The 13,988-nt window shown below is 50.3% G+C and overlaps 1 protein-coding gene across 14 annotated transcripts in view; it reads left to right on the top strand.

Annotated features, from left to right (window-relative positions):
• The window catches only part of CIB4 (calcium and integrin binding family member 4), a 127,060-nt gene that overhangs the window by 87,130 nt on the left and 25,942 nt on the right, over window positions 1-13,988 (top strand). The gene's annotated exons all lie outside the window — the stretch shown is intronic.

Raw genomic sequence — 13,988 nt, 5'->3', positions numbered from 1 at the left:
GAATATCTGAATGTTCAGCCAGGAAAGAAACTTGGAGACCACGAGTCCAATCACTATCAAACAGTCCCCACCCTGGTTTTATCCATCGGAAAACTGAGTCCCCAAGAGGGAAGAAACTCGCCCAGGGCCACGTGACATGGTAGATCCTGGAAGGCAGGCAGGACTCTGACCCCCAGGCTTGGCCTCCACTTCTAATCAGGGCTTGGCTCAGCGCTGACATGTGTCTGGGACTGCCAGGCGCCCTGGGGAGCAGCTGGCAAAGACTCGCCCGGGAGAGCTGGAACCGAGGGTGTCCGTGACCCGTGGCCCCAGCACTCCGCATGGACCCAGCACACCCTAGTCACGCCCAGGGGCTCAGATCAGCGGAGCAAGCACTGGACCAGATTAGAGGGCTGGATCTGGGCCCAGCTCCATCACACTCCATGTATGACACATCTCCTCTCTAAGGATTAATCTCCTATCTGTAAAACAATATGTACACCCTGTGCTGTGTAACAGACCTTGCCGGGATGAGCCATGGTCCTCTGCACTGTTCATTTTGTTCCCCATCCTCTCCTCTCTTCCACCTGGGGGTGGGGAGTGGGGAACCTGTTGGGGGTGGGGGAAGGGCAGCAAGCCTGGAGCAGAATGGAGGAGGGGCAGATGGGTGGGAGCACATGGGCAACAGCCCGGGGTGGTCTGGCGTCTGCCATGTGGACAGCCAAGGGCCGGGGACCAGTACAGCAGGAATGTCAGGCTACTGTAAAATGCAGTGATGTTAGAGCTGTGTGAGGGTCTGCAGGTCTAGGGCAGGATGGCAATCTGGGGTCTTCTCTGGAGCACCAGACCCCCCCCCCCCCAGAACCTCATTCACTCGACAGTGGCTGGGAACTGAGATGGGGTCTTGGGATGAGATTACCTTAATTTTACATTTCTTATTTCATCCTTCTAAATGGTCATTATTTTAGTCTATCCTACAAATAAAAAACATACCATTGCAACAAAGTGGAAAATACAGAAAAGGTAAAAATCATCAGGCAGCCTACCTCGAGGGGTAACTGCCATGACAATTTTGCCTTATTTCCTTCCATAACTTTTTTTAATGTGGATATATAAGTGTTTATTGGGATCACATTTTTTTTTTTGTATGTTGCTTCCCCCCACCGCCACTTTGTTTTCTTTGTTATTTTTCCAACTGGTTCTGAACAGCCAGAACCATCTCATGAACTGAAGACACTGAGCCACTGCCACATCTAGAGAACTAGGGACAGGGCACTGGGCCAGGAGCAGAAGAGCTGGCTTTGAACTCACTTGCTAGCCAACAATCTCAGGCAAGTCATCTCACAAGAAGAATGATTGGGGGTCTGAGGGGAAGCAAATAGACCCCAGCCAAAGAAGACTGGGCAGGAGGGGTGCAGTGTGGAGCTATCTTCTTCGAGGTGAAAGGCCTGGCTCGAGGTGCTCCCAGGCATAGGCCTGGGTCCAAGGACGCAGGTTGCTCTACAGTACAAGAAAGCACTCTGCCATCATCAGATTAGATGATGAACTGTGCGCAGAGGGAATGAGATACCTGTCACCAAAGGGCGCCAAGTGGGGGCCGGCCAAGCATTTACCTGGTGTGTTCTAGCACATACTCTGGTATCAAGAGGAGACTGGACTGCGTTCATTGGTCCCCTCCTCACCCTCCCAATCTGTGGTTCTGGTTCTGGCCTGGAGCCTGGTCCTACTCTCTTTTGTGTCATCTACCACAGTATGTCCCAGACTCTGGGCTTTCATAGCCCAATAAGATCTGCTTCCCCCCACAACACTGTTTACAATAGCCAGGACATGGAAGCAACCTAAATGCCCACCTACAGTTGAATGGATAAACAAGATGTGTGTGTGTGTGTGTGTGTGTGTGTGTGTGTGTAAAAATAAAATTACATATAAAATGAAATATTACTCGGCCATAAAAAAGAATGAAATAATGCCATTTGCAGCAACATAGATAGACCTAGAGATGATCATATTAAGTAACGTAAGTCAGAGACAGATATCATACGATATTGCCTATATGTGGAATCCAAAAAAATGATACAAATGAACTCATTTACAAAACAAAAATAGACTCACAGACATAAGAAACAAACTTATAGTTACCAAAGGGGAAGAAGAGGAGGGATAAATTAGGAGTTTGGGATTAACATATATAAAATAGATAACCAACAAGGGCCTACTGTATGGCACAGCGAACTATATCCAATATCTTATAATAACGTATAATGGAAAAAAAACTGAAAAAGAATATATACATATAACTGAATCACTTTGCTGTACATCTGAAACTAATACAACATTGTAAATCAGCTATACTTCAATAAAAAAATCCACTACCCCCCCAAAAATGATTATTTTGAGGAAGGACTAGCTAGAGATGGCAACTTTACAATTTTGCCAAGTAAGGACATTAAAAAATACGTCATCCACAATCATTTCATTTTTTAAAGACGTTCATTTTAGAACAAAAACGTAAGAGGGATCTAATCCCACAAGTGATAACAGTTCTTTCCATACACATCCCTTTCTGTTATTAGCATTTCTCCCTCTGTTAATGGTTGTCAAGAACTTTGTCCCTCATCATTCCTGGCCCTCACGTCGGCTTTTGGGGATCTAGATCCAGGACTCGAGTTTCCCTCTGTGTCCTTCCAATCTTGGTCGAAGCAGAAAGCTTGCTTCCCAAAAGGAATGAGGAGAGGCTTGCTGAGAGGTGGGGGCCCGAGTGTGTCTGTGTCCTCTGTGGCCCCAAGGATGAGAGCTGTGTGACTCAGCCTGCCCAGAACACATCTCTGGAAAAGCTTTGAGAATGGGGCCCCAGGGAGCTCTGGGTACTGGTATTACTTGGCTCGGGGTCCTGGGTGATCTGGGAAGAAAGCGCACTTGTGGAAAATTGGATTCACTTGTGGAAAAAGTAGATTAGTTAATATATTGGGAAGGGTCTGCCCATCAGCAGAGAGCAAGGCCTGGGCAACAGAGGCTAGCGGGAAAGCCTGACCACAAGAAGCCCCTGCCGGGCCGGGACGCACTGCCCTTTATTACCCAGAAGTTTCTGTTTTCTTTTTGTCTGCTGCTCTGTTTGGTGTATTTCAGAGTGAATTAGCTCAGTGTTTCTGTTCTTGTAAATAATGACCTTGCTTTCTGTAAACACGGATGAGTAGTGGCATGGTGAGACCCGGGCTTCTAGCTTCCAGGACCAGGACAGCCAGCAGCAGGACCTGAGGAAAGATCGTGGGGTCTCACGGTGGGGTCTGGTGGAAGCTTGTCCACCAAACAGGGCCACCGCGCACCTCCGACCTCTTCCCACCTCCCTTTCCAGGGTTCCTGCAGGCAGGTGGTCTGTGCACAGCCTGGCCCTTACTGAACTTTATCCCAGGGTCAACTCTATGAAAGCACCAAGAGGCTTGGGAACCCTCCCTAGGTGTCAGGAGGCACCAGGTGTTGCTCCTGAGGTTTCAGCTCCATCTCGGTTTCCATCTATACCCAGTTTTTCTGAGCCTTTCGGAGGCCTGCTTATAGGCTGGGCGCATCTGCTTAGCATAGCTTGCAATGAACGCACTCCCCAGGCGGTCAGCAACGATATGTCCTCCTATGTATTCAGCTTCTTGAGAAATCACCAAAGTGGGAGGGGCAGGGATGGGAGTGTAATTTTTTTAACTTTAAAAATTATTATTATTAGTTTTTAAATAAAAACTATTTATCCAGGCCGAGAGTCAAGTTGCCCTATGAAGATTACCCTACCCCATTTCTCCTCTCGGGAGGCAGCCATTTTCAGCTGGTAGCAGATTCATGGTGTTTGCCTCCTTATATCTAAAGAGCCCCTTCTGGATATCCCAGCCTTTGACTTCCCCCTAGAGAAGAGGTTAGCTCTTCCCCTCTCCCACACCCGTCCCAAGCATCACTCCCCTAGTATAGTTACATAATGATTTCAGTTCTTTCAATACACAGTGTTTTCACTAGTATGACTGCGTACGGCCCAGACCTGAGCCATGAAATAGCTATGGTTACTTTTCCCTTTTTGCACAGTTTTTGTTGTCGTCTTTCCTAGATGTAATCATTGTTTTTGCTCAGTTTCCCACGTATTTATCATTCAGTATGACACCAAACCTCTGCCAATCATTTAAATCTCCTCTAAAGACATTTGGAAATGAGATGTTTTCTGTACATTCCATGTTCTTGGCAAAATTTCTCTTGGAGTCTTCCAACCCACTCACATCAGGGCTGGGTAGCCCTCTGGAGCCTGGTACATGTTGTCATTCTGGAGTCTTCTTTCACAAGCATCCAGATCCTTTTCACCCTCTTCCTTGGATCTTCCATTTCCTGTCTTCCTCTCTCTCTGTTTACTCATTTTGGTGGGGCACACACTCTGGTAGCTTCCTGATAAAGGGTACATGGAAGTAAATGTTTTGACACTTTCCATATCTGAAAATGTCTTTATTCTCTCCTTCCACTTGATTAAGAGTTTAGATGGAATTGAATAATAGGTTGGAAATCAATTTTCTTCTGAATTTGGAAAACATCCATCTATTGCATTTTAGCATTCATTGTTGTTTCTGAGAAGTCCAAAGCCTTTCTGTTTCCTGATCTCTTTTTTTGTGACCTGTTGTTTTTTTTTTCTTTCTGGAAACATGTAGGCTCTTCTCTTTGACCCCAGTATTCTGAAATTTCCAGTGATGGGAGTTGGTGTGGGTCCTTTTCTCCATGTCCTGGGCACACAGAGGACCCATTTAGTCTGGAAGCTGTACTTGTGTTCAAGGACACTTCCATGAATTATTTCTTTGGTAATTTCTCCCTTCTGTTTTCTCTGTTCTCTCTTTCTGGGACTTGAACGTTCTGACATTGTACATCCCGGGTTGGTCCTTTACTTTCCATCTCTTCTCTTGTATGTTTCATCTTCAGCCCTGCGCTCTTCCTCCTGGGGCTTTCCTCAACTTTATCTTCTACTCTCATTTAGTTTTTCACTTCTGCCATCATGCTTTTCATTTCCAAGAGCTCATTTTCATTCTGTTTATTTGCCTCTCTCTCTCTCTGTGTCTCTCTCTCTTTTTAAATAGCATCCTCTCCTTTTTCCTGGATGTAATGTTTTCTCCAATCTGTTCTTCAAGGTGCTTTTTTTTCCCACTAGCTTGTTTGGGTCACCATCTTTAATGTCAGAAGCCTTCCTTGAATAGTTGGTAATCGTCTGCTCATAATTAACCAAGAGTGGGAGGTGGTTGCTATTTCAGAGCTTTAATTCCTGGGTGGAGTTCATCAACTGGGAACTTCCCTGAAGGGGCCATTTCTTGAAGACACTCTAGAGAATAGGAGTAAGTTCTGGCTGCCAGGATTCTGGAGCTGAGTCAGGAAAGGGGGCTGCTGGAGTCTCAGACTTCTACACACATGTATTTATTTAATCCCCAATTCTCAATAGTGGCTGACATCCCCAGTGCAGAAAGCCTCTGTTACACTCTCCCCAGAGAACAACTCTCCAGTCTTCTGCGGGGGCTGGGGAGGGGCAGTCACCCCCCAGTGTCAGATGCAGGGGAGGTCGAGAATTCCCACTGCTTCTCAACACTGTCAATCAGTCCTCCTTTTAGCCACATCTGTTTCCAATGCAACCTGGTATCTCCAGGTCCAGAGCCTTTAGAAGCTTCTGGGATGTAGAACAGGTTGATAATCACTTTCCCTGCTGTGGGCTCAGGGTCCTTCCCTCTCCTGTCTGCTGGGTCATTACTTCTCCTTCATCTGCTTCCCGAGTGTGTCACTGAGCAACTGCTGCTGTTCCCTTATGTTCTCTCTGTTTTCGTGGGTCGTGCCTCTAAAGACTCCTTTACTTTAGTGTTAGTGGGTGTCAGAAGGGAATGAAAATAGATGCAAGTGTTCAACCTGTCATCTCTATCCAGGACTGACAGCTGTGTTCCTGCTGTTCCGTAACACGTTTCAAAACCACCCTCTCCTCATTGTTGCTGTCTCGGAATCTTCCAGACAGACAGCAGCTGCTCCCAAACTTTTCTCCTGCACCTTCCACGTCCAACCTCCCAAATGTTCTGCTTGGCTGATGTCCTCAGAGCCTTGCTCCCGTGCTGTCCACCCTCCCTTCCTGTTCCCACACTGCTCTCCAGCCCAGCCAGCCTGCTATAGGGGCCCCCTCCCTCCCAATAGACCCCTGGGAAGTGTCACTCCTTGCCCTGTTGATTATCAGAAGGAAAGTCTCATGGATAAGAGACATTCTTTCTGCAGTCTGCGGAATAGGGGTTCTCACACCTGGTCCTCATTCACTCACTCCATAAGTAGTTATTATGCATTTAGTCATTTACTATGTGTTGTGCACTAGTGAGGACCTGGGGGCAGCTTATAAGGTCTTTTCTTAGGAAATTCAGGGTTAAGAACAAACAGGAGAATTGCAAATCTTGGGAGTTTTGCAGAGCTCAGATTCTTGACCCCAGTGCCAAACGCTGGGGCCCAAAGAGGCTCAGCCAGGCTACACAGTGGGCACAGTCCCTCCTAGAAAGACCCAGCCCAAGATACCTTGTTCATGCTCCGTCAGCCTCCCATCCCAGCTTCTTAGGATACTGAGCAGCTCATGGGCAGCCAGGCACATGTGGGCACAGCACCCCTCCCAAAAGGCCCTGGAAGGACCACCCTACTACTGTCCAGTGGCTGGGCCAGGGCCAGAGCTCGGCACTCAGTGACCTGTGCTCTAGTCTCCCAGCAGCCCTTGGCTGGCTGAGTTATTATCTGCATTGACAGCTGGGGAAGCAGAGGGTCAAAGGGGACGAGCAATTTGTCCAGTGAAAACTCTTTTATTATAAATGATCATCCTGCTTGGTCTGGCAGAGTCCCGGGCTGGAAGGGGTCTGAAAGACCTTTGGGTTCCTTTTTCTCCTGAGGGCGATGGCACGCACCCCCTGGGAAGAATTTGAATCTGCCTGTCCATCTGAGAAGAGGTTGGGGCGGGAGGGGCGGCAGTACCTGACTCTCGGGATCTTCCTAGTGCTTTTTTGGATCAACTTGTCAGAGCCTTTTCATGGCCACCACCTCACTGCACCTCCCAAGGGCAGAGAGGCCTTTACAGATGAAGAAAGTAAAGCCCACAGATGGGACAGAACTGTCCAAGGTCACAGGGCCCATCAACCTGAGCCAGTGTTGGAACCCAGGCCTCTGGCTCCAGCCAGGCTGTTTCCACCCTGCATATTCTGAACTCCCACCACATCCCCAGGAAGCTCTGTCTGAGGTTTGGTCTCTGATGAGGAGCTGGCCTGTGCACCCATAACATTCACATCTTGTCTCCCATGCACTAGGGCTGTCCTCTGAGCGCACCGTATTCAGCCAGAAGGTAGGGAACTGGGCATGGAGGGAAGGCAGCGGGCTGGGGGTGGGTGGGGGTGTCCTGATCACCCACAGCCCAGGCCGGGACAGCTGGACCCAGTGATAATCCTCGGGCTGTATTTAGGCCACTGCCCTGGATTCCTCCTTCACCCTCAGATACTGTCCCTGGTTTGTTTAAAAAAAGCAGCGGATTGGATAGTTGGAGCAATTCTACTTTCCAGCCCCAAATGTCCACTGCCGTTAGTCGTGTGCCTCACGGTTACGAGTCCTGTCCACACTCTATCTTGTTTGAGTCTCACAGTAGGTCCGTAAAGCACAGCGGACCCCCTTCTTCTACAGACAAGGTGACTGAGTCTGTGAGAAGTTACAAGCTCTACCCACAACAACACAATTCCAAAAGTACATCTGCACCCAAGACCTGTTTTTCCTCCATACTTCTCCATCTACTAGGGAAGGTGAAATCAAGGTCCCTGATGGGCAACATTTGTGTGTGTGTCTACGTGTGTATACACGTATGCAGCAAGGGAAGGAAGCGGGTGGGAAGAGGCTGGTGGTCTGCACAGTTGGTGATTGAGGGGGAAACGGCTTTTCCTATCTCTGACTGGGATGCTCGCCCAGCCCGCCCTTGGGTGGCAGATCACACATGTGGGTCTCATGTACCAGAGAGGCCTGCACTCATTTCAGGAGGGCCCTTCCCAGTGCCCAGCCTCTCAGGCTCCTGTGGCAGGCCTGGGAATTGTCGGATTCCCCAGTCCCCAAGCCAGGCCCCATCCCTAGTGCCCGGACTCCAGAGTGAGTAAATGTTCCACTGAGAAAGGAGAGAGAACAAAGGGATGGGCCTGGCCTGCCAAGCGCCCCAGCCCAACCTCCCAGGCTCCCACCCCAGGGCCCCACCTCACAGGGCCTGAGGTCACTCTGAGCCTTTCATCTCATCAGAGAGAAGCACACTGGCTCTCCCAGCCCTGCCTCCCAAGAGAAAAACGGGGCTGACTGGGGCCTCCCCAAATGGGGCTGGGGACTTCAGATCTTACTCACCCAGGGTTGTAGGTAGGGCCACTCCGTCCATTCAGCAGAGTTCAGACAGCCGGCCTCCTGCCTCACCACCCCAGCCTGCCCTGAAATCTGTGCCGTGCCTGGCTCTGTGCTGGGACATCACACACACATCATCTCACTTAATCCTCAAAGTCATCCTCATTTACAACTGGGGAGCAGAGGATCAAAGGGGTCACACAGCTGATGAAGGGCAGTGGCGTCTCAACTGCCAGCACTTACTCCCCCACCCCCAGAGGGGGGGTCCCCGACTCCCGCTGCAGAGTCAAAGCTGGGAGGGCAGTCTGGCAGCTGGCACACTCCCTGCATTTTCAAGCATCATTAGATCTTTTTCTGACAACTTCATCAGTTAGCAGGGCTCAGAATTGGCAAAAATCCTTATTTAGACATTTAGCCAAAGAATTAAGAAGTGGTTCATTTCAGAAAAAGCTCAGTGATGTAGGACACGGTCTCTGCTCTGGCTGCAGCAGTCCGCAGCAGAGAGACGGGATCTGGCCTCCAGCCTTGGCTGCACCAGACACCAGCAGCCTCGGGCACGTCACTGCTCTTCTCGGGGCCTCAGTTTCCTTATCTTCCAAGTGGATGTGTAATGCCTCCCACACAGGTAGTTAGGAAAGCCTGGATGGTGGGGGAGAGCTCTGGGTTCCAGTTTTAGCTTTTCCCTCCTGGGTCTGGCCTTGGGCCAATTCCTTCCTTCTTGGCCTCAACTTTCTATCTAGACTCCAGCACATGACCTGCGGCTCTAAGCTGGGGGCAGTGGGGGTGGAGGGAGCCTGTGGGATGACCAAGGGCAGCCCCTCCCCCAGTGATACTATACCTGCAGTGGCCTCTGATTGGTGCCTCTAGAAAGGGGCAGTTCGTAACCCTCCCCCTGCTCGCCTGTGTGCAGTTTGCTTAGGCGTGGTTCACATTGTTGCTGGGGGCAAGTGAGCAAGCAGAACTAGAAAGTGGTCTGGTTTTCATCTGCACAGAGTCTGACCGTCCCCCTGCCACCTCACAAGTTGCATCTTATGGAACCCTCTCCCTGATTCTGGGAAGTCACTATTGTTACTGCATGCAGTTCAAAGCAGAATCAGACCAGGACCATTGACCACAGTCCTGCTTGCCTCACTTATCACACCTCTTGCTTCTGAGGGGTATTCCTCATCAGGTCACACCCACTCAGACCTGTAATTGGTTCTGTCAATGATCCTACTTTTTCTCAAATTTCCCAAGAGCAGTTGCCCTTGTGGAGGGAGAAGGGGCTCTCGAACTAGGTGGTCCTGAGTCTGAATGCTTCAAGGCAAGTCGCTTAACTTGGAGCCTCGACTTCCTCACCCTGGAGATGGGAAGGCCATTAGGAGGACATCGAGGCATCAGGATTCAATGAGACGTGCCCTGGCCTCCTTCCCTGCATTGGATACACACATCATCTCATTGCTTCTGCCCATGAGCGGTACCTGGCAGTCAAGGCACGAAGGACCAGCCCATGGCGGGATGAGGAAGTGGGGGCTCTGGCAGGTGGAAGGACTGGCCATTGGTGGAGTCAGCAGTGACTGGGCTGGCACTGGGTGCCATGCGTGCACTGGCTCTGCTGGGCTCTACCCACTTGGAAAAGCGTTCATGTGGCCAAGGTGAGAAGTGAATCCGGGCCTCCTTCCAGAGGTGGGGCCTCCTCCCTCCTGGCTGCAGATGACACCGAGGGGATCACTGAAAAGTACAGCTCGCACCCAAATTCCCTGGCGGCACAGAGGGAACGGGCTGCAGAGGGCTTGGGGACATGCTTGCCCAGCACCCTGGTCCCAGTCCTGTGCTCTCAGAGTATAAGATAAACAAACCCCATCTCGGCTTTTCAAGAGTCCTGGTCCCCAGGGCCCTTCTCAGCCTGTTGGCTTGAGGCTTTATTCCACTCATGTCTTTTCTGATAACTTCATTTGTGCCCCCAGAGACCTCAGGCTTGTTTAAAAATAGAAAAATAAACAACATTGTTCCTGAAGTGCCCCCTCCCTGCTTTGGGCCTCCTAATGAGGTGCTGGCTGGGCTGGCCGGGGCTCTGTTCCCAGGATTTTCGACCCTCTGCAGGCCTCGGGCCTCTGCTGTCTCCTCCGGCACAAGACGCCCCGTGGCTCAGAAGGGCTTCCCGGTGGCATGGCTGCAGGGAGGTCTTGTGCCGCCTGCTTGGAGATCCAGGCCACCACAGCTCACACAGCTGGGGTGTAGGGACGCATTCACCCAGGCAGAAAGCCAGGCCAGGCCCCACTCAGGCCCAACCACAGAAGGCGGCCCTGCAAGGGACCTTCCCTCCTCTTAGCGCTGGCCTCAGCCCCTAACAGAACACAGACCCCTTCCGTGTGCTGGGCACTGGGTGAGGCACCCAGGATGCAGCCGCTCAGATCTCTCAGGCTCATTGGGCTTGTTGTTCAAAGTCCTGGGCTGGAGTTTGCATTTTGTGTTCGACCTCAGTTTTCCCACCTGCAGAATGGACCTAATGATAGCAGCCCTGCCTATCTCAGAGGGTTTGGACGCAGCCTGCGTGAGAGGATGGCTGTGAAAACGTTCAAATGCTCCAGGCAGGTGGGTGGGATTTCAGGCAGCATTCAGAGAGGACTAGCATCGGGAGGCAAGGAGTAGCTGTGCCCCCTTGAGCAGTGGGACCTTTTAGTGGGGTCTTTTAGAACGAGCATCAACCTCACACCAAGGGGTTAGAGGGATGGGGGCAGGGTCTCTGGATAGCCACCAGGACGGTAGGGACCCAAAGCCACACCACTGGGAAGGTGGCTAAGAAATGGCACTCTACCTGAGGAAGGACTTGGGATGACGTGACCCTCTTTACATATTTGCTAGGGGTGGGGGAGGAACTGGATGGGCTCTGGGTAGCGCTAATGTGAGTGGGAGAAGTGACCCTGCGGGGTGGGCTTCAGTTGGCCCTCAGGCTAAAAATTCCTAAATAGATCACACTCTCAGAAGCAAGACTAGGCCCATTCAGGACCGAGCAAGCTCCCTGTCCCTGGAGGCCTCCCAGCACAAGCCACTGGAATGCAGTGCAGGGAAATCAGGCTTCAGGTCGGGCGCCCACTTGCCCAGGAAGTTGAAGCAGAGATGCTGAAAGTTCCTGCAACCTGAGCTCTGGCAAGGCTCTGGGAGAGGAGTCACCCACTTCCCTCTTTTGGCCTGAGGCCAAATGCCAGAGGCAGTGCTCCCAGTATATTGAGGGGAACTGAAGCCATGTCTCAGGCAGCAGAAAAGGTGATGATCAGAAACAGGTTCTCTCTGGAGATGGTTGGAGGCACCTACTCATCTTGCCCCTGGCCCCTGCTGATCCAGAGCCCCTCCCTTGCCCCAGGGCTCCAGCAGGCCCCTCAGAAGGGTGGTCAGGGAGAACAGTTGGCGGGGCAGCTCTGGATCGACACCCAGGTCCTTGTCTGCACAAGCAGTGCCTTGCCTGGCCAGCTGCTTCTGCTTGCTCTCTCCCAGGCAAAGGGCCTCCTGGAATAGGGAGACTTACCTGGGAGAGGGGAGGCTGCGCAACAGGGCCAGGCAGCTGAGGTGGCCCGGTCTCCATTCTCAAATGCCATCCTTCCTTAGAAAGGCCTCTGCGCCAGCAGGGACCCTGGGGAGAAGAGAGGCCAGGACCACTGTGCTTTCCCAGGCACACTAACTGACGGCAGCACAAGCAAGCCGACGAGCTCTTAAAACCTGGTAGAATTATCAGGAAAAATGGGAGCTGCTAACTACTTGCTAGTTAACCATCTGATGGCTACATATTCTGGAATGTATCTTGAAAGGTACAGGCAGAGACCATGAGATGGCCTGGGGCCTTCTTCCACTGAACTTCCATTCTCCAGGAGCATTTCCTGCCAAGCCTTGCTTGCAGGAGAAGGAGCCCACTGCAGAGTCCAGCTCTGCCTGGGGTCCAGTCCTTGTCCTGCAGAGAGCAAAGCTGCAAAGAGAAGTAAAAGCTATTGCTTCCAATCCCTTAGGAATAAAAATTTGTTTGCTTGCTTAGCAAATTGTCTCTGGAACGTATTTTCTTTTTTAACTTGCTTTTTACTTATTGTTAAAATACTATGTCAGCCTTAAAAACACATTTTCTAAAAAGTAACTTTTTAGCATCCTATCAGAAGTTGTCATTTTCTATTTTCTTTTGCCACCTTTCCCCTCAGGCACACTTGATTTTACATCACTGTAGGCAAACAGAGATAAAATTTTATTTTGTGCCTTTTTTTCCATTAGGCATAAATGTTTTTCGTGTTGCTATGTAGTCTGTGTCAATAACATTTTAATGGTTGCATAATTGCATTCGGTTCTGATTTACTAAAGATCCCTCATGGTAGGACGTTAACATTGTTTCCAGGTCTGGATATATATATTTTTTGCTACTATAAATAATTTTTCAGTCAACATCCCCACGTATTATTTTCCTTGTTTTGAAAAATTATTTTCCTAGCTTAGATTTCCAGGTTCTTCTTGGAAGCATTAGATAGGACCATCCACTGTGGGAATTGGAACCATGCAACCACTAAAATGATGATTATATTGACTATGTAGCAACATGGGAAAACATTTATGTCTCATGGGGCCGGGTCAGGGTGGGGTGTGGGCGGGGAGAAGCACAAAATAAAAAAAGTGGGTTAAATATCCTTAACCCAAGTCAATCATAAAAGATAGAGCCCTGTGGCATGTCACTAGAGAATTCTCTCCAAGTTGACATAGGTGCGTAAAGGTCCCTTTGCCTGTGGTTCTTCAGTAGGCACTTATGTGTGTGCTGTTGTTCAACCCACGTTCTCCATCCTCCGTGAGGGCATTGTGTGAGCACTTCTCGGATGTGCCATGCGGCTGGGGCTGCAGACCTCCATACTCTTCCTATGACCCAGCATCGTCTCAGCCAGTCACCCCTCCCCCCAAATGCCCAAATTTGAAGGACATTTTTCATCCCTTGTCTTGGCCCTTCTTGAGCCACATCATCAACAGACGTAAGCTCTCAGCCTGGACCCACCTGCTGACCCAGGAGCTTGACAGCTCCATGTGCATTTTTCCGTTTTGATGCAGCCTCTTTCTGGAACACACTCCACACAAAGAGCTCAGGTCAGAGGGTCAGACAGACCTGGGATCACATTCCTGGTCTTCCTCTTATTTGGTGAAGTTATTTAACCTTTTTGCTCCTTAATCTATACGATGAAGTTACCGAGATCCACTCTTTGGGTTGTTGGAAAGAACAAGTGGGCAACACACATGTGTGTGCCCGACACAGCACCTGATACGCAGTAACTCTTTTTAACAAGCCCCAGTTTTTCACCTTCCTGCCTGTCCGCTTGAACCCCAGGGAAAGGATGGGTAAGGCGTGGTTCCTGGAGGTCTGGCCAACAGTAGGTGCTTCATGGATGCCTGGGTGATGGTGAGTCACGCCTGGCTGGCTGGGTCCTTAGCAGTCAAGTGCAGCCTGCTGGGGTTGGGGCAATGCTCCCCGGATACAGGGGAAAGAGAAGAATAGGAAGTTGGGGTTTCAAAAGTCCGATAATCCAAAACATCAGGGACTGAAATAATGAAGGACTTTGAGTTGCTTTGGTTTGGACTTTTCTGTGTTAAAAGAGTCACTGGGCATCACAGGGAAAGAGAAAGCAGCATCTGTGGTTGATAGA

The sequence above is a fragment of the Camelus ferus genome, chromosome 15, assembly GCF_009834535.1.
Source record: "Camelus ferus isolate YT-003-E chromosome 15, BCGSAC_Cfer_1.0, whole genome shotgun sequence".
Classification (NCBI taxonomy): Eukaryota; Metazoa; Chordata; class Mammalia; order Artiodactyla; family Camelidae; genus Camelus; species Camelus ferus.
The sequence above is the reverse complement of the archived record's forward strand: the minus strand, read 5'-3'. Positions and strand labels throughout refer to the sequence as shown.